This window comes from Cibotium barometz, chromosome 41 (genome assembly GCF_041138505.1).
Source record: "Cibotium barometz isolate CiBa-2024 chromosome 41, ASM4113850v1, whole genome shotgun sequence".
Lineage (NCBI taxonomy): Eukaryota > Viridiplantae > Streptophyta > Polypodiopsida > Cyatheales > Cibotiaceae > Cibotium > Cibotium barometz.
The window spans coordinates 21492325-21511940 of NC_141086.1; the positions used below are offsets into that span (position 1 = coordinate 21492325).

Consider the following 19616-nt stretch of genomic DNA (forward strand, 5'->3'; position numbering starts at 1 on the left):
ACAGGCCACGGTCCACGACTCACAATAGTCCACCGTCGGGTACACGCAACAGCAGCCGCGCAGGCATCAAATTGTTGTCGGCGCCGGGCGGAACAAAAACCCAGAAAGACCCAACATTTAGGGCACCGTACGGTATATCCAAACGTACATGTACGGACGCGATGTGGGCAGGAGTATGGAATGTAAAACGGACGCGTTGGAAAAAACCTATGCCTCCATTCATGCTTTTTCCTCATCAGATTCGTTGCAGCATGTAGCTTGTACATTGTTACAACCTTTCTTTCACCACTGCAAAATTAACATGGTAATTTTTATAGGTGATGTCAGAGTGATTGAACTGGAGCATACCACCCCCCCCCCCAGTGCCACCTTCCGCCCCTTGTGCACCCCCCCGCCTTCCCTGCCTGCCTCCTGTGCACCCCTGTTTTCTGCCCATCTGCATCCCCTCTACCACCTGTGCGCCGTCGCCACCATCTCACCCCCACCTCCTCCTCCGCTTCCCTCCTGCCATTCTTCTTCTTGTCCCTCTTCTGCCTCTTCGTTGCCTCCTCCCTTCCTACTGTGAACACCCCACTCGCCCTTCATTTCTCCTCCCACACCCGCTTCGTTGCCTCCCCAATCACATTTTTATTCTGCAGTTCTTGCATTCGGGCTATCTTATTTCGGCAAGTGTCAGCTTCCTTTGGTCTTCACCCCTTTAGGAGGACTCTATGGCAGCCGCTCCATCAACCCCGACTGAGGCCACCACCTCTTGCCTTATCTCGGAAGCAGACCTCCAGCTCCTAGCATCAACAGTAGCCTCCCTCGAAGCCTCAACATTGCTTTGCAAGATTGTGGGTGGCTGCCCTGCGCGCACCCAGCTTCGTGACTTGATCCAAGCCAGCCTCCTTGGTGAGCCAGGCAAGATCAGTGATATCCATACCCTAGGGCACAGCTACTACTAGGTGGAGTTCAACACCCCAGCAGCTTCAGACAACGTGCTTCAGCTGAGCCCGTTGCGTTGCACACGGCCCAGACATTTTTCACATGCTGGCAGCACGGTTTTGTTTCCGCCTTCCATCTGCTTGCTGGAGTATCCGGAATCCCAATCACAGTCTGTTTTCCAGGCCTTAGGAAGGAGTACCTTCCGCTTCTCCCCAATGTTGGGAGAATGTTTGGACTAGTGTTGGAATCTACGAGGAGAGCCACCTCGAGCTGGCACGTGTGGCTAGAATCCCTTAATTTGCATCAGCATCTCCTCTCCGGAGATAGTTCCACACGTCATCTATCTTCGATGCCTCCCGGGGGGGGCCCCATCCTTCAGCGGCTGGTGGAGTACCAGGCCTTCTTGGCCAGTGTTTCATTTGCTCCCGGATGGGTCACCTCACCAAACTTTTCCCTCGTCACCACTATAGGCAAGCTCCAATGCCGGTCCAGCCCCTTTCCCCCGCAGCAGTGTGGAGAAAGCGGACTGAATGCCCCAGTGCCACCTTTTCCCTTCAGCAAGACAGCGCCCCAGCACCCTACCCTGAGGATGAGGACAGAGGTACATGACAAACGACCACGTGGAGCGAGCGTCAATGCCGTGCTGAGCAGCACACCGCCACCAGGCGAGTGAGTCTAACAGACCCATGAGAAAATGGTCATGTCAGAGAACCATTTCCAACATTTATCTGAGGATCACCCGTCTAGAGTGGAGGTCCCACTTGCCCCTGAGAGGGTCCCATTTTCAAGGAGATTGGTCCCATAGAGTGGTCCAGTCTTCCTTCACCCCCCCACCCCACGGGCGGGTTTTTCGCACACTCACAGCACGGTTTTGTTTCTGCCTGTGACCCTTTTGCTCGAGTATTCGGGTTCCCTGTCACAGATTTTTTTCCAAGCCTTAGGAACAAGTACCTTTCGCTTCTCCCCATCACTGGGAGAACGCTCGAGCAAGTGTTGGAATCTGCGGGAACATCCGCCTCGCGTTGGCGCTCATGGCTAGGATCCCTTCACTTCACATCAGCATCTCCTCTACGGAGACAGTTCGGCACGTCATCTCTCTCCAATGCCTCTAGACGGCAGGTGGAGTACTCACAGGCCTTCCTCGCCAATGTTTCATTTGCTGCCAAATGGGTCACCTCGCCAGAGCTTGCCATCGTCACCACTCTAGACGAGCTCCACATGCCAGTCCAGCCCCTTCCCCCTTCAACGAGACAAAGCCCGAGCACCCTACCCGAGGACGAGGACGGGGGTACGTGGCATACAACCATGTGGAGGGAGTGCCGAGGCCTTGCCGAGCACCACGCCGCTGCCAAGCGAGACAATCTAACGGAAACAAGGCAGAAACAATTGTGTCAAAGAACCATTTCGAACATTTATATGAGGATCGCCCGTCTAGAGTGGAGGTCCCACCCGCCTCCGAGAGGGTCCCAGCGTCAGGGAAACTGGTCCCACAAAGTGGTTCAATTTTCTTGATTTTTTAGAACCCCATCCACCCCGCACCCCGCACCCCCCCCCTGCCCCACCCCGACCTAAGGATCTGATCCCCTAGCAACACATGCCCTCTCAGGCTCAGCAGCAAATTCCATCATCCTCCTCTCCCTGCCCACACCCCCCCCCCCAGCCTCCTCCTTTGCTCACCCCTCCCAACCCTCTGTCGATGCTTCCCTCCTTTGATCTCCGCCCTCGCCCTTAACCTCCCCCCCATCCTCCCCTTCTCAGCCTCTTCCGCTCCCCCTATCCTCCCTAGCCTCTCCAAAACAGTCGTGTTGACCGCCATCCCACTTAGCCTCTCCAAAGCACTCTTGTTGATCGCCATCCCCCCTAGCCTTTCAAAAGCACTCCCGTTGACCCTGGGAGGACCTGCCACATGCGGATTCCATCCGCAGACTGATCCATCATTTCACGGAGCCAGTAGCGATGATGGTTGTTGCTTCCATGGTGAAAGCCCTACCTCCGGAGTCTCCACACGGTCTCCCCCGAGTCATGGGATAGCCTGTGGACCTTCAGATGCCTAACTAGTGGATGTGGGTGCTATTGCAGAGACTTTGGCCCCTCTCCGAGTCTGCATTATCTTTCGCAGATCTAGACCAGCCAGTCCTGAGTGTTCTGTGCAATTGCGCGTCCCGCCTCCCTTTCGCCCACATTTTTCTCGCCTAAGCTGTCTCACACCGCCACCTCTCCTGCCCCTGTTTCACCAGCGACTGATCCCCATCCCGCCGCCAATGGCTGCTCCCATCCTGCATGCAAGTCGCCCTACTTGCTCCCGTCTCCTTCGCCTCCTCACCACCAATCCTCTCCTTCTCTTCACTTCAAGCCTTCTCCTCCACAGCCTCGTCGCCTTTGTCTTCTTGGCACACGTGTTCGCGTTTGCCCGGGTTTTTCTCCTATCGGCATGAGTCAGCTTCTGTGGTCCTACCCCTTCAGGAGAACTCCATGGCAGCCGTTCCGTCATCCTCAACCGAGGCCGCCAACCCTTGCCCATCTTTTTCAAAAGTGGACCTCAAGCTCCTCACATCGATTGTCGCCTCCCTTGAGGCATCCACCTTGGTTTGCAAGAATGTGGGTAGCCACCCAGTGCGCGGGCAGCTCAGGGATCTTTTGCAAGCTTGCCTCATCAGCGAGTTGGGAAAGATTACTGATATTCACCCTCTTGGCCACGTTTACTACCAGATGGAGTTTGATTCACCTGTAGCATCGGATAGTCATGCAATTGAGCCCCATCACATTGCAAAGGCTTGGTCCTTCTTTGCAAGGTGGCAGCACGGCTTCGACCCAGCATCCGACCCCTAGGCAAGGGTTTCGGGCTTCCGAGTTACGGTTTGCTTTCCTCGGTTCATTCCTTGAGAAATCAGTTATATGGGGATGCTCTATCTTTTCTTGGAAAAAAAAACATGGTAATTGTTCTACCTTTGTAAAATTATGTGTTCTTTTGAATAATGTGTTCCTTCCTTAACCACCGCTGCACCCTTATTGTTGAGCATAACCTTTTTCCTTTCTTGAATTTCCTATTAGCACCCCTAAATGCTAAACAGAACCGTACTATTTTGAAGTGTTATATACAGCCATCCAGTGATAACATTCAACTTACAACAAGAGCATTGCCGAGGCCCATAGGAGTTGGAGTCACGTGAACACAACCCCCCCCCCCCCCCGCCCCCCTCTTCTCTCTTGCCTGTACCCCTCCCCTCCTCTCTGTGCTTCCCCCACCCCCTTTCCTCCTATGCTTCTTCCCGCACCCGCCGCCACTGCCTCTCACCCAGATCCCCCAGCCACCCTTCCCTCCTATGCACCCATCTCCCATCCGCCCTTCCCTCCTGCTCCCCTCCCACTGCCTCCCACTGCACCCTGCACACAGCACCTCCTCCCCTTCCTTTCCCCCTCGCTCTCATGTGCTTCTCAGTCTTGCCTGTCCACTTTTCGACACCGTCACGTCTTTTCTCATTATTTCCATCTGCCCTGACCAAGAACACTCCCCAGTGTGCAGATCTCGATCTCCAACTCCTAGCCTCTTCCATTGCCTGATTACTGATGTCCAGCTCCTAGGCCAAGGTTATATCAGGAATAAGTTTTATTCAGCAGCTCTAGCTGAGAGCACCTTGGCACAAAGCCCAATACTAGTTTAGGAGACGCAAGTGTTTTTAGCCCACTGGCATTATGAAAAAATATACAAGAGGGAGATTACAAACCAAACAAGGAGGAAATCTTGACCAATCCGGTACCTTGTGATGCCACCAAGGTCCCATATGAGTGGGAGTGAAAAAGATGCCATAATCCCACTCTCATAAATTAATTGGCTGCACTTTCTCTTCACAGCCCTTGAACATCCCTGGAAGTTGGCCCAAGTGGCCATGAGGGTGTGGATGATATCACTCCAAATCCTGCAAATGCATTGTGACTCATATGCCGAATTTCCCTCACTGGCCTCAGTGCATCTAGCGTTCCAAATGTACCAGGCTGCAAGAATGGCAATAATCTCCCATGCACTGTCCAACCTTTGTGCTAGGGGGACGTATCCTATGTCCAGAAGACAGCACTCCCATAAGTAATGGTAAAACATCTTGAAAGGTCCTGCACATCTCATGCATGCTAGGCTAAGACTAACAACCAATCTCCAGGAGAACCATTATGAGACAGTCTCCCCAGGATTCGGACTCACCGACCGTGACAGCAACTGCACAAGACCCGTGCCGACAGGCACCTGGACCCTTCCCTTGGAGTCGGCCCAGTAGCAGGCACCCCACGAGGAGCAGACGGAATAGGTTGTGTTCTACTTCTGCATTAGTAATGTAGCCTTCTTCCAAGAGAGGTCACGGGGCCTTGCTCATGGAGGAAGCACCTCTGTTGTGTTTCTTGTACTGTTGTTGCAATGTTTTGTATTTTAACTTCCAGGCAGGCTTCTTTTTAACGAATAGAAGGATCTCTTTTTTGGAAGTAAAAAAAGACACGTTTGCCAAAATCTTTAACTAAAGAAATCAATGAATCAAAATTAACCTGACAGTACAAGTCACGTATGGTTTCATGAAGAGCCAAGATACTTTTCTCTTCCTCATCTGAACTTGGGATTGCATCTGACGTAGGATTTTTTGCTTGAGAGCTGCTACTTTTGCCACTATTTATCATCTCTTTGAATATTTGAAAGATGGTTTTAATCTGGTGTATGCTTGCTGGTCATAAAGAACTACACATGAGTAAGCTTAGACAAATACATTCTTCTTTCAATTTGGCAAATGCTGCCTGAGTTCACACACATATATGCGAATTGATAGTGTCAGTTATACTAGAGATTCACTTTGTTTAGTTATGATAAAAAAAACTTATTCACCTAATAGTGCAGAACCAGTTTAATCTGGTTCATGATACTTTCAGGGGAGTTAAATGTTCCCTACCACCCCAAAATCATGATGAAAGTGTCTAACCAGATTCCTGCCAACTGCCACAGGTTGCATGTTTGTTTTCTGAGCTGCAGCCTGATTTGTAGATTGAGGGGAGAGAGAGAAAGAATGAATGATTTGTGCCACTCTCTGTGAGTACAATGGGGTTAAAAAGGTGACATAACTTCACCTTTTGAGGAATGAGATTGTTAGTCCTCCATGTGTCCATGGAACATTTCCTTATTCAAAGGATCATTTTAAAGAAACATGCCCATAGTCCTCTCTCTAGGTAGTGGATGCAACCTCAAATCCTTGGCCTGTGGGATGCTCTAGGTCTATGAGATGCTCTAAGACAAGTTGTGATGAGGACTCCTTGCGATGGCAGTCTCTGACTGCGTGCTCTAGTTGGATGTGTTTGCATCTCCTCGTTATCTTACCATTTAGCTTGGGGTTGCCCAACATTATAGAGAAAAGCCATGAGGAGCGTTTTGTCATGGTCCTCCCGCCTTACACCCCCCCTCCCTCCTCCCCTTTTCCCGCTTCACCTTTCCCCCACACACACTCAATGCAAAGAAAAAAGATTATATTAACATCTAGGAAAGACCCAAAAGGTCTATGAGACCAAAAAGTGATACAAGTGATCCATGAATAAATTTTGTTTAAAAAAAAAACACGAAAATAACTATCTGCTAGAGGAAACAAGGCTTATGAATGGAGTACAAAACATCAATGCCCACCTTCTCTTGCAGGTGCCTCCCTACTGACATTAAAGTTTGTCCGAGATCTCATCATGTGTCATCTTCCCCAGCCTCAAGGTACATAGTGTCAATGAGCAGTGCTGCTCCTTGACGTTGAAGTATATCCTAGATCTGAAGCTGCAAAGAGGATGGCCTGGATCTTTGAGGGCAAGGCTGCCTATCTCTCGGGAGGAACTGTGCACTCTCTCTGATGACACCATGTGTGCGAGGCAATAATATGCTTCAGGTCCAGGATGCACTCCCCCGATGAGCTCAGGTATGCTGCCCATGAACTGTCTATCCTCTCGGCTGCTGTCAAGACTGGGTCTCTCCCAGCCGTCTGATGGGAGCCAAAGAAGTCTCAGATGGATGTCTACGTGGATTCCAACTGATCTTCTCCCCCTGTATATAGTTTCAGCAAAGCCTCTACTCTAGCAAGTAAATGCCCAAGCATCGCTGATCTCTACAGTGCCCATGATAGAGGACAAAACCCCTCTGACAAGAGACAGTGATTCATGTCTGCAGAAGGTCAAAATAACTTATGAGACCAAGAAGGCACAGTGTGTATACAATCAGTAATAGAAGATGCCTGAAGCATCCCCTAAACTCTATTGAAACAAAGAAATAATATATTAACTGACTTCTATACTAGCAAGTGCCAAAGAAGCACTGTAGTGGGTGATGCTCCTCTTTCATGGCTGCAAGCTCACTCCAAACAATCTCACCTTTTGAGGGCCTAGAGGATAAACCTGCTATGTGTCCACAGAACACATTGAGAATCCTCATCTACCTTAACCTGATTCTGTGGTTGTTGTGTCTCTTCTCTGGGTTATAGATGTGGCTCCATCTATCTTACATCTACAAGATACTGCAAGTCTCCAAAATGTCCGGAGATAAGTCTTTTGTGCAAGGCCATCAGTCCGAACGGTCCTACGGGCTGGTGTCATCTGGCTCCCTCCCTCAATCTATGTTGGCCAATCCCTAAAAATAAGTAAGGAGTGTTTGATTGTTGTCTTTTTCGTGTGCAACTTTTCTTAAAGGAGAGGAAGAGAGAAAGAAAGAAGTAATATTAAAATCTTTAAAAGACCCACTGGGCCTACGACACCAAAATGAAGTACAATGAATCCACGAGAATAATCAATCATAAAAGAAAACCAACTATCTATTCTGATAACATGTGAATACAAAAAGCTACAGATACATCATGGGCTCATGTGGCTACAATGAGAGAGCAAATACATTATCGGCTCATGTGGATACAATGAGAATAACAGTAGAGAGAAATCATCATCATTCATCAAGAATGTCCAAGATGGGTGAATGTAGGAACTCAAGGCTCCCTATATCCACTGCCCATGGGGGGGCATCTCTCTGTTTCTGTAGAAATCTCCTGAGTATGAAGCTCTTGAATGGAGGTTCGCTTGGGCCAGAATGCCTCGGACATCTGGCCGGCTGCAGGCTGATGGGTTTTGTCCAGGGTGACCTTGTCTGGTCCTCCTATGAGGATCCTTAGACTCCAATGTCCCTCGAAGTTGTCTTTTGGTGGAGCCCTCCTGAGTCATTTGGAAGAACCTCATGGTGGGTGCCTGTGAGGTGTCCTGAACCTGGGCTCGCCTCTTGCAAAAAGGAGGATCTGTCTGTATATCTCCATCATGTAGAGCCTTAGGCAGCATTGATGTGGAAAATCAATCATTCTGGAAAGTGGGCCAAATCCATCTCCAAAAAGGAAACGGAATCTCCCTCGGATCTCATAACATGCTAGGCATCTGTAGATGTAGTGCTCCTCCGTCTCGACGTCCACATAGAGCAGAGCCAACAGATCCGGCCCTCCTTGGCAATGCCCTCTGCTTGCCGCATCTCCACTCCAAGGTGGTAAGATGACACTCAAATCTGCCCAACCACCATCCACATAGCATGTGACAAACTTTCAAATGGCCAATACTTTTTCAAGGACCATCATCACAATGATGATGCGATATCAAATATTGCAATGGGCAATACAAACTATAGGTTTTTCAGTTGAATGAACATTAACATCAGGTCTAATCATCTTATTTGTCTACCTTAGTATATGCAATTCCTCTGTTTCAGGGTGGATCTTTTCATACATTACTCTACTTTCAAAACAACATTATACAAAGTTTTGCAGGTTACTTTTGTTGGATAAATCCTCGTTGGTTGTATAACTCACTGATGGGACTCATTTACACTCTAGGCCCATGAACTAGTTTAGACTAATTAGTTTAAGTGTGATCTTCTTGAAGTGTTGGAGCAGCGAAGAATAGGTAAGGGACTGACCATATATGCTGTTTTTTTCTTTCACTTCACAAACAAGAAGGTTGAAGAAAGGAAAGAGGAAGGGAAAAAAATGCAGCCGCCATCTCTGCAGTTCCATCAACACGGCCACTGTCCGTCACTGTATTCCGTCCATCGACTGCCGCTTAGTTGGTAGCTAAGCAAGAGCGCAAGTGCTACAACAACAAGCTTAAGCAACCCCGTCAACAACCCTCACAGCAGGCGGCGCCATCTGTTGTTTGCACAACAGTGTCAAGCAACGACATCCAGAAGTGCATACCCACAGACGTCTGGTGGAAGTGTCGTCGTCCGTCAATGGCAGCCACCATCGTTGACGGCGACGGGACTCGTCTTTCCGGCAGCAACGCCATGCAGCGCATCATCAACCAGGATGCAGCAACAAAAAACGCCGCACGTCTTTTCACAATGAAAAAAAAATGCATACACTAAGGTTTAAAAAACCTTGTTTCCTATTTCAAAGTTTTTTTTAAGAAAAAACCTTCATCTAAAGGTCACATACCTCCATCGCATTGGTCACGTGGATCCCCACAGGTACCCGAGGCTTGCCTTGGAGTCCTCAAGACAGCTAGCACTTGAGGGCCACTCTGGAGTTTGGTATGCACTAGCTTCCACTTGGTTCTCAGTATATGGGCTCCGCATGGACCGCCTACCCCCCCTTCAGTACAGTTTGGACTCCCCTTTTCTCTGGCTCTCTCACGAGGATACCAACTGTGAGGTGAAAACAAGAAAAAAAGACCATGCCTCTATAGCCCTTCACCTCCCAACCTTGGAAAACACCACGACAACGGGGGCACCACCAGCCACCGGCTGGAACACTTTTCACAGTTCACCACCCACCCACACCAGAAAGACAGCCAAAATAGGGGCAGCATAATCAAAGTAAACACCCAGCAACTAAATTCCAAATCAACACATCATACAAGCTTCTTCCCACACAAAAGCTTTACTCACACAACCATACAAACACTCAGGCTTTTCCTGCTTTTGCCAACCTTCTGGCGTCTCCATTCACGTGCTGGCCAACGTGTTGGCAACAAAACAAGCCTCCAAGTGTCTTTTTCATTGCAGGCCACGTTGATGGTCATTTTTTTATTTTTTCTTTAAGCCTGGAGGATGGCTACCAAGACCTTCCTTTTCACACCATGTTCAAGGCAACTTTGCCCCTTCAATTATTAATTGCTCCCATGCTTCCACACACTCTTTCAAATGCAATCTTCCAGTGCCCATTGTACTTGGGACGCGTACGCAACCAGAGCTACCGAATGGCTGATACCACCTCCAGCAAAGCACACTTCGGACAAACCTGTAACAAGCCCAAAACAAAACCATCCACCCTGTACATCTGCCAAGGCATTCCAGGGCAAAACTCTTCACACGCCATGCATTCCATATGTACACAAGCCCAAAACACCTCTCAGATTTTCGCCTGACATACTTTGCCAAGGCATTCCAGGGCAAAACTCTTCACACGCCATGCATTCCATATGTACACAAGCCCAAAACACCTCTCAGATTTTCGCCTGACATACTTTGCCAACCCCCCTGTCTGCTAGAGCATTTATGCTCAGCAGCAAAAAGATAAAGTCCAATAGCTATCCACCAGGATCAAAAGGAAACATCTGTAAGTCACCATCCCATTTCCCAATATCTATGAAACACAATGGCTGCATCACTACATACCAAACATCAACCATATGCATCACAAAATCATTTGAGAACACTTCACCCACAACAAACCTTCTTGTCTTCAAAACCTGTGGCATTGCAACATTTAGCTTCCAATTCATTATTACCTGTGAAGGCCAGTTTCCAACATCTTGACTTTTATGCACACAAAAATCCAAATCCTTTCCAACAGCAGTGTCCACAAGCACTTCCAACTCTTGTAAAAAAGGCATCTCTTCACAACCATACAACTCAACTGGTTTAGAATCCTTGTCATCCATGGACTTTGCTTTTAGCATTTCAGCAATATGTAAAGAAGCCTTAGTTACATTCTCAACCATATTTGCATCCATGTCCATCTCTGGCTCCTGTTCATCAAGACTAGCAACTTCCCACATATCATCCTCAAGCACAATACTCACATCACAACGCTCTTCATCAGCCCAATCTACATGCATATCTTCTTGAGTGTTGCCAACGCCCCTAGTATCATTGTCCAAAGACTCCCCAGCACAAAATGCATCAAATGGAAAAACATCCACTTCATTCATCGCAGGTACCAGACCACCATCAAGCTGTCCAAGAAAATCCATAATAATAGGATCTTCCTCCATGCTCTCCTCATCCGCATTGCAAACCATCTTCACTTTATCACAAGTCTCTACCCCATCCTCCTCCCTTGTAGAATCTGGCAAAGAATCATCTTCAAAGCATTCTGTATCCAACTCCTCTTCCTTCTTATCATCAGCCAATCCCAAGGCATCATCCCCTTTACTTCCATGTGCATGCATGTCATCCAGCTCCGAGTGCAAATAATCTTCAATAGAGCATTCCAAATCACTGTCATGTACAGCAATGACGTCCAAATCCAAAGAAGAATCCACTGGCAACTCCTCATCTGCAAAAGTCTCAAACCTTGACCTAGATTTCTCATCCTGCTTTTCATCCACCTTCACATGCTTTAAAGACTTTGAAAAAAAATCAGAAGGCATATAAAACATCCCCCTTTGCACCTATATAGGCCTTTGAGGCTCCTGTCTAATCAAACTTTGCATAGGACTCTTATACACCTCAACCAAATTTACATGCATATCCCTTGCAGACACAACACCTTCATACGGGTAAATACCCTACCCATCTCCATCTGCTTCAAAATCTTGCATTCCTTTTCCCTAGCAACCCTAACTGCATCATCAAATGACTTGGGATTCTTTAACTCAACCCTGACCTTCAAATAGGGTAACAAACCATCAATAAACAAGCTTTTCTTCAGAAACATAGGAGGAACTTCCTGCTTCAATGTCATACACCACTTACCCCATAGACATGTAAATACCTGCACAAAATCATCCAGTGATTGCCCATGGACCTGCTTCAAGATGCTCAACTCCTGCCAAAGCACACTAGAATCCTCCGCTTGCTGAAAATGCTCCAAAAGGCCTTCTTTCAACCTGTCTAAGGTCAAAACACCATGTAGCTCACATGCCGCATCCTGTGCTTCAAAATCCTTAAGCCAGCTTTGGGCATCTCCCTTCAAGAAAATCTTTATTAGCTTCAAAACCTGCTCTTCATCTGTGACATGATTGCTAATGCATGCCAACTCCATTTGCTCCAAAAAGTCAAACACATCTTCACCCTTCCTGCCATGAAATTCTGGATAAGACCACATCACGAAAACCTGTAACAATACTTGAGCTCTCCTCAGTGGGGGCACCAGAAAGATGTGAAGTGGTGTGGTTGGCGCAGCCCCCACGGACACTACTGGTGGCTGGTCGTTTCGTGTATGGTTGCCATCAGGAGAGAGTGCAGTGCAAAGAAGTGTTGATGGGTCGCGTGGTCGAAGAGGCTTGGTCCTCAGACGCAAGGTTGTAATTCCAGAGGCAGTGAGGTTGCGGTCGAATTCCCTTGGCAGTAAATCCAGGCCTGAGTGTTTGTATGGTTGTGTGAGTAAGGCTTCTGCGTCGGGAGAAGCTTGTATGAAGTGTTGATTGGAAATATAATTACTGGGTGTTTACCTTGTTTATGGTGCCCCTGTTTTGTGCTGTCTTTCTGGTGTGGGTGGTGTGGTGAACTGAGAGAAGTGTCCAGCCGGTGGCTGGTGGTGCCCCCGTTGGTGTTAGTGTTTCCAAAGTTGGGAGGTGAAGGGCTATAGAGGCATGGTCTTTTTTTCTTGTTTTCACCTCACACCAACCATGTGATCCGGTTAGATCTTCTCAACCTCTACACCAATTGCACATGGATCACACCTCCGGAGCTCCCCACGAAGATGCACTTCTACAGATATCACTTCCTCACACTCACTTATGATGGATTCATCCAGCAGCCGGGCTACTTGAGTGATCACATGTCCCATGCCATGCAAATTGCAATTGGCCAAATACGGATTTTATCCCACCGCCTCAGAGTGGAGACAGGTAGAGCTGAGCGCATCTTCAGAGCCAGGAAGCTCATACGGAGACCCAGAGAGGAGAGGATCTGCCGATCATGCCACACAGAGGTTGACACAAAGGAGCATTACATATGTCGCTGCCCAGTATATTATGAGATTCGCGAGAGGTTTAACTGTCTATTTCGTGAGAGATTTGGACCTTGGTCCACTCTCCAGGATCATTGACTTCCAGGACCAGCGTTGCCTAGGCCTCTTCCTGCTTGAGCTCAGCAGACATAGGGACACCTTCTTGAGAGAGCTTCGGCCCCAGCCACCCCACCCCCTCCCTCGCCAGCCAACCATCACCAGTTGCTTCTGGACCTAGGAGGTGGAGGACACCGATATAGTGGATTTTGTGGACCCTCCACAAGCTGCTCTGGACCTACCTCGCCGGAGAGGAGTTACCTTGGACCGAGCCTCCGCATTGCAGCGTGCCCAACGCCCCCGCCCCCCTCATTGGCCATGATCACCTCATCAGCTCCAAATTGAGGACATGCTCCACCACCATCGAGCTACCTTTCCACGTGACATTGCTGAGGGAGACCTCTCGGCCATACTCATCAGCCCCAGGCTTGATACTTTGAAGAGTTGTATACCATCTACTCAGAGCTGATGTTGCTCTCATGTTTCTATATTCTTAGTATTTCCATGATGAGTTTCCATGGACACTTTTGTATCACCCAAGTGAGATAGCTATGTTTATGTTTTCTTTCTGTTTTATTTTCCATTCCATGATGAGATATGCCTCCACCAGCTGCTCCGGACCTACCTCGCCCGAGAGGAGATACCTCAGACCAAGCCTCCGCATTGCAGCGTGCCCACGCCCCCACCCCCCCCATCGGCCATGATCACCTCATCAGCTCCAAATCGAGGACATGCTCCACCACCATCGAGCTACCTTTCCACGTGACATTGCTGAGGGAGACCTCTCGGCCATACTCATTAGCCCCAGGCTTGATATTTTGAAGAGTGGTATACCATCTACTCAGAGTTGATGTTGCTCTCATGTTTCTATGTTCTTGGTATTTCCATGATGAGTTTCCATGGACACTTTTGTATCACCCAACTGAGATAGCTATGTTTATGTTTTCTTTCTGTTTTATTTTCCATTCCATGATGAGATATGCCATGGACCCTCCACGAGCTGCTCCGGACCTACCTCGCCCGAGAGGAGTTACCTCGAACCGAGCCTCCGCATTGCAGCGTGCCAAATGCCCCCGCCCCCCCCATCGGCCATGATCACCTCATCAGCTCCAAATCGAGGACATGCTCCACCACCATCGAGCTACCTTTCCACGTGACATTGCTGAGGGAAACCTCTCGGCCATACTCATTAGCCCCAGGCTTGATATTTTAAAGAGTGGTATACCATCTACTAAGAGCTGATGTTGCTCTCATGTTTATGTTCTTAGTATTTCCATGATGAGTTTCCATGGACACTTTTGTATCACCCAAGTGAGATAGCTATGTTTATATTTTCTTTCTGTTTTTTTTTCCATTCCATGATGAGATATGCCATGGACCCTCCACGAGCTGCTCCGGACCTACCTCGCCCGAGAGGAGTTACCTCGGACCGAGCCTCCGCATTGCAGTGTGCCCAACGCCCCCGCCCCCCCATTGGCCATGATCACCTCATCAGCCCCAAATCGAGGACATGCTCCACCACCATCGAGCTACCTTTCCACGTGACATTGCTGAGGGAGACCTCTCGGCCATACTCATTAGCCCCAGGCTTGATATTTTGAAGAGTGGTATACCATCTACTCAGAGCTGATGTTGCTCTCATGTTTCTATGTTCTTGGTATTTCCATGATGAGTTTCCATGGACACTTTTGTATCACCCAACTGAGATAGCTATGTTTATGTTTTCTTTCTGTTTTATTTTCCATTCCATGATGAGATATGCCATGGATTCTCCACGAGCTGCTCCGGACCTACCTCGCCCGAGAGGAGTTACCTTGGACCGAGCCTCCGCATTGCAGTGTGCCCAACGCCCCCGCCCCCACCATCGGCCATGATCACCGCATCAGCTCCAAATCGAGGACATGCTCCACCACCATCGAGCTACCTTTCCACGTGACATTGCTGAGGGAGACCTCTCGGCCATACTCATTAGCCCCAGGCTTGATATTTTGAAGAGTGGTATACCATCTACTCAAAGCTGATGTTGCTCTCATGTTTCTGTGTTCTTAGTATTTCCATGATGAGTTTCCATGGACACTTTTGTATCACCCAAGTGAGATAGCTATGTTTATGTTTTCTTTTTGTTTTATTTTCCATTCCATGATGAGATATGCCATGCACATTATTGTATCACTTTGGTCTCATAGGCCCATTGGGTCTTTAGTAGACGCTTAATATATCTTTCTTTCTTTATTTCTTTCTCTAAGCCTTTTACTCCATGTTTTTCACCCAGGTTTCTTTCAAAGCTTTGTAAGGTTTTGCAACCGGATCTAAAACAAGACACAGTCAGATTGATAGACAAATAGACAGACAGACAAGACTAGATAGACAGAAGACTGACTGTAGACAAACAGATGGACCTTGAAGACATCCCCTCCTCAAGGCCAATCTCTGCCTCTTGGGTAGGGACAAGAGAGAGGTCAAAAAGCATAATGAGTAAGACACTAGAACCCCTTGACCTACATCATCGGTGGTCAAAGTGGTAGACAAGAAAGGTGAAGTAATCAGAAAGCCCACTCCTCATCATGTGAGGAATGAACAGCAAGATCTGCTGATTGAGATGCTGCAGCAACATGGGCTGAGGTAGATGCAGGGGCTGATGTAGAGGTTTTAGAGTAGCACTCCTTCTCCCGGTGATTATCACGGCCACAAATGGTGCGTGGATGAGCCTTGAAGCAGTCCTTCTCCATATGATTAGTTTTTCCACAATGGGTGCAAGGCTTTCTTACCTTAGAACCTCCTTTCTTTGCTAAAAATGCAGTGTCAGTTACCTTTTGTTGTTTTGTTCTTTCCTCTTCTTGGAGAGCATTGATGATACCTTCAAGAGTAGGATTATTGTGATACTTAAAGGTAGTGACAAGAGTAGCATAGGTGTCAGGTAAGCTTTTGAGAAGCACAGCAATAGCAATATCTTCGGAGATGGGGGACTTCACTGATGCAAGCTGAACCATAAGACTGCGAAAATAATTGACATGAGAGGCTATAGTAGCTCCCTCCTGCATATATAGATCAAAGAATGAGATCATAAGTGCAATCTTAGAGTTTTTAGAGCGGGGTCCAAAAAGGGTATCCAAAGTGATCCATGCTCGAGAAGCAGACTGTATGTCGGAGATGTGATGAATGTAATCATCTCCAAGACCGAGCAAGATGATAGCATAGGCTTTGTCATTCTTGGCAGTAGGAGCATAAGTGATAACTTGCTCAATGTCGGAATCTTCGGGAGCAGCATGGTGAACAACGTCCCAAAGACTTTCTTTCATAAGATGGCACTTGATTTTGATTTGCCAAGTATGAAAGTTGGACCCATTGAATTTGTCGATAGACATGAGAGAATGAGTAGAAGAGGCCATGTGGGAAGGTCTTACCTCTTGCTAAAATGCAAGGGCAGTGTCTATTCCCTTACAAGATTGCAGAAATGAATGAGGGAAGAGATCCAAACTGTTTTTAGAAGCCGGCTCTCTCACCACTTGTCAAGGCCATAGCATGTGACAGCCCATTGAAGCATGAGGAACTAGCAGTTTTGCAGATATGAGGATAAGAAAAGGACTGACCAGCGAACTGAAGGAGACAATGCACAGTACCTTGTAGACTCTTCAAGAGGAAGTGATGGCAGAACTGAATGCAGCTTCTTCTAGATGATGCGCACCCTTGAGTCGATGAAGAAGGCAGCCAAAGGAGAACAGTACAGCGGGCTGTATGAGTCTGAACAGGGTGGACAGCAAGAAAGTGGGCGGACAGAAAAATTCAGGCCGGCGGGTTGCTTACTGATATGACGAGCTGCATGTGCAATACTAGAGGACAGAAGCGAACATATAGAAACGGTGAAATACAGAAAAAAACGTGAGGCAGCTCCCAGCTAAGCGGCGGCCAACAGCAAAGGCGGCGGCCAATAGCAAAGGCGGCGGCCTGTTCTGAACCAAATGACTGCAGCAAGAAGAGGGGCAGTCGCTCACAGGAAACAAGGGCAAAGATGAGGGGAGCCAGGATAAACCTGCTCTGATACCATGTAGGAAATATGAAAGCAAGAGCAAACTAGAAATGAAACAAGAACACAAATGAAAGACAAAGAGTTATCTTGAGATGAGTGTAGACAAGACACAAGATTGATACTTTCATTGATGTGACACCCACAATATATAGGTGAGAAGTACAAGATTGAGTAGACTGACTTATGGGATAAATGTAGAGGTGCCACATGGCACTAGACTCAAGACATAAAGACTCAACTGAAACTAGACGAGAGAAATAGTACACCTAGTGTGCACTTATTTCCAACACCCTCCTTAAGTGGACACTAGGAGGAAGACAAAAAGACAAGACTATGACATGACACAAGATAAGACCAAGACAGAGAGACTAGACAAGGATTGAGAGACAAGCTAGAAGACAAGATGGACAAGACTAGAAGACAGACATAAAGACTGATAGACTGAGAGACAAGACATGAGAGACAAAAGATCCTGAGACACCCCTCCTCAAGCGATATCCTCATATGGGTCCACAAGGGTAGGGACAAGAGTGGATCTAAAACAAGACACAGTCAGATTGATAGACAAATAGACAGACAGACAAGACTAGATAGACAGAAGACTGACTGTAGACCTGACTGTAGACAAACAGATGGACCTTGAAGACATCCCCTCCTCAAGGGCAATCTCTGCCTCTTGGGTAGGGACAAGAGAGAGGTCAAAAAGCATAATGAGTAAGACACTAGAACCCCTTGACCTACATCATCGGTGGTCAAAGTGGTAGACAAGAAAGGTGAAGTAATCAGAAAGCCCACTCCTCATCATGTGAGGAATGAACAGCAAGATTTGCTGATTGAGATGCTGCAGCAACATGGGCTGAGGTAGATGCAGGGGCTGATGTAGAGGTTTTAGAGTAGCACTCCTTCTCCCGGCGATTATCACGGCCACAAATGGTGCATGGATGAGCCTTGAAGCAGTCCTTCTCCATATGATTAGTTTTTCCACAATGGGTGCAAGGCTTTCTTACCTTAGAACCTCCTTTCTTTGCTAAAAATGCAGTGTCAGTTACCTTTTGTTGTTTTGTTCTTTCCTCTTCTTGGAGAGCATTGATGATACCTTCAAGAGTAGGATTATTGTGATACTTAAAGGTAGTGACAAGAGTAGCATAGGTGTCAGGTAAGCTTTTGAGAAGCACAGCAATAGCAATATCTTCGGAGATGGGGGACTTCACTGATGCAAGCTGAACCATAAGACTGCGAAAATAATTGACATGAGAGGCTATAGTAGCTCCCTCCTGCATATATAGATCAAAGAATGAGATCATAAGTGCAATCTTAGAGTTTTTAGAGCGGGGTCCAAAAAGGGTATCCAAAGTGATCCATGCTCGTCGAGAAGCAGACTGTATGTCGGAGATGTGATGAATGTAATCATCTCCAAGACCGAGCAAGATGATAGCATAGGCTTTGTCATTCTTGGCAGTAGGAGCATAAGTGATAACTTGCTCAATGTCGGAATCTTCGGGAGCAGCATGGTGAACAACGTCCCAAAGACTTTCTTTCATAAGATGGCACTTGATTTTGATTTGCCAAGTATGAAAGTTGGACCCATTGAATTTGTCGATAGACATGAGAGAATGAGTAGAAGAGGCCATGTGGGAAGGTCATACCTCTTGCTAAAATGCAAGGGCAGTGTCTATTCCCTTACAAGATTGCAGAAATGAATGAGAGAAGAGATCCAAACTGTTTTTAGATGCCGGCTCTCTCACCACTTGTCAAGGCCATAGCATGTGACAGCCCATTGAAGCATGAGGAACTAGCAGTTTGCAGATATGAGGATAAGAAAAGGACTGACCAGCGAACTGAAGGAGACAATGCACAGTACCTTGTAGACTCTTCAAGAGGAAGCGATGGCAGAACTGAATGCAGCTTCTTCTAGATGATGCGCACCCTTGAGTCGATGAAGAAGGCAGCCAAAGGAGAACAGTACAGCGGGCTGTATGAGTTTGAACAGGGTGGACAGCAAGAAAGTGGGCGGACAGAAAAATTCAGGCCGGCGGGTTGCTTACTGATATGACGAGCTGCATGTGCAATACTAGAGGACAGAAGCGAACATATAGAAACGGTGAAATACAGAAAAAAACGTGAGGCAGCTCCCAGCTAAGCGGCGGCCAACAGCAAAGGCGGCGGCCAATAGCAAAGGCGGCGGCCTGTTCTGAACCAAATGACTACAGCAAGAAGAGGGGCAGTCGCTCACAGGAAACAAGGGCAAAGATGAGGGGAGCCAGGATAAACCTGCTTTGATACCATGTAGGAAATATGAAAGCAAGAGCAAACTAGAAATGAAACAAGAACACAAATGAAAGACAAAGAGTTACCTTGAGATGAGTGTAGACAAGACACAAGATTGATACTTTCATTGATGTGACACCCACAATATATAGGTGAGAAGTACAAGATTGAGTAGACTGACTTATGGGATAAATGTA

General features: G+C 47.5%; 1 protein-coding gene across 1 annotated transcript in view; it reads right to left on the reverse strand.

The window, feature by feature from the left end:
• The window catches only part of LOC147614774 (uncharacterized), a 135549-nt gene that overhangs the window by 5476 nt on the left and 110457 nt on the right, over positions 1-19616 (reverse strand).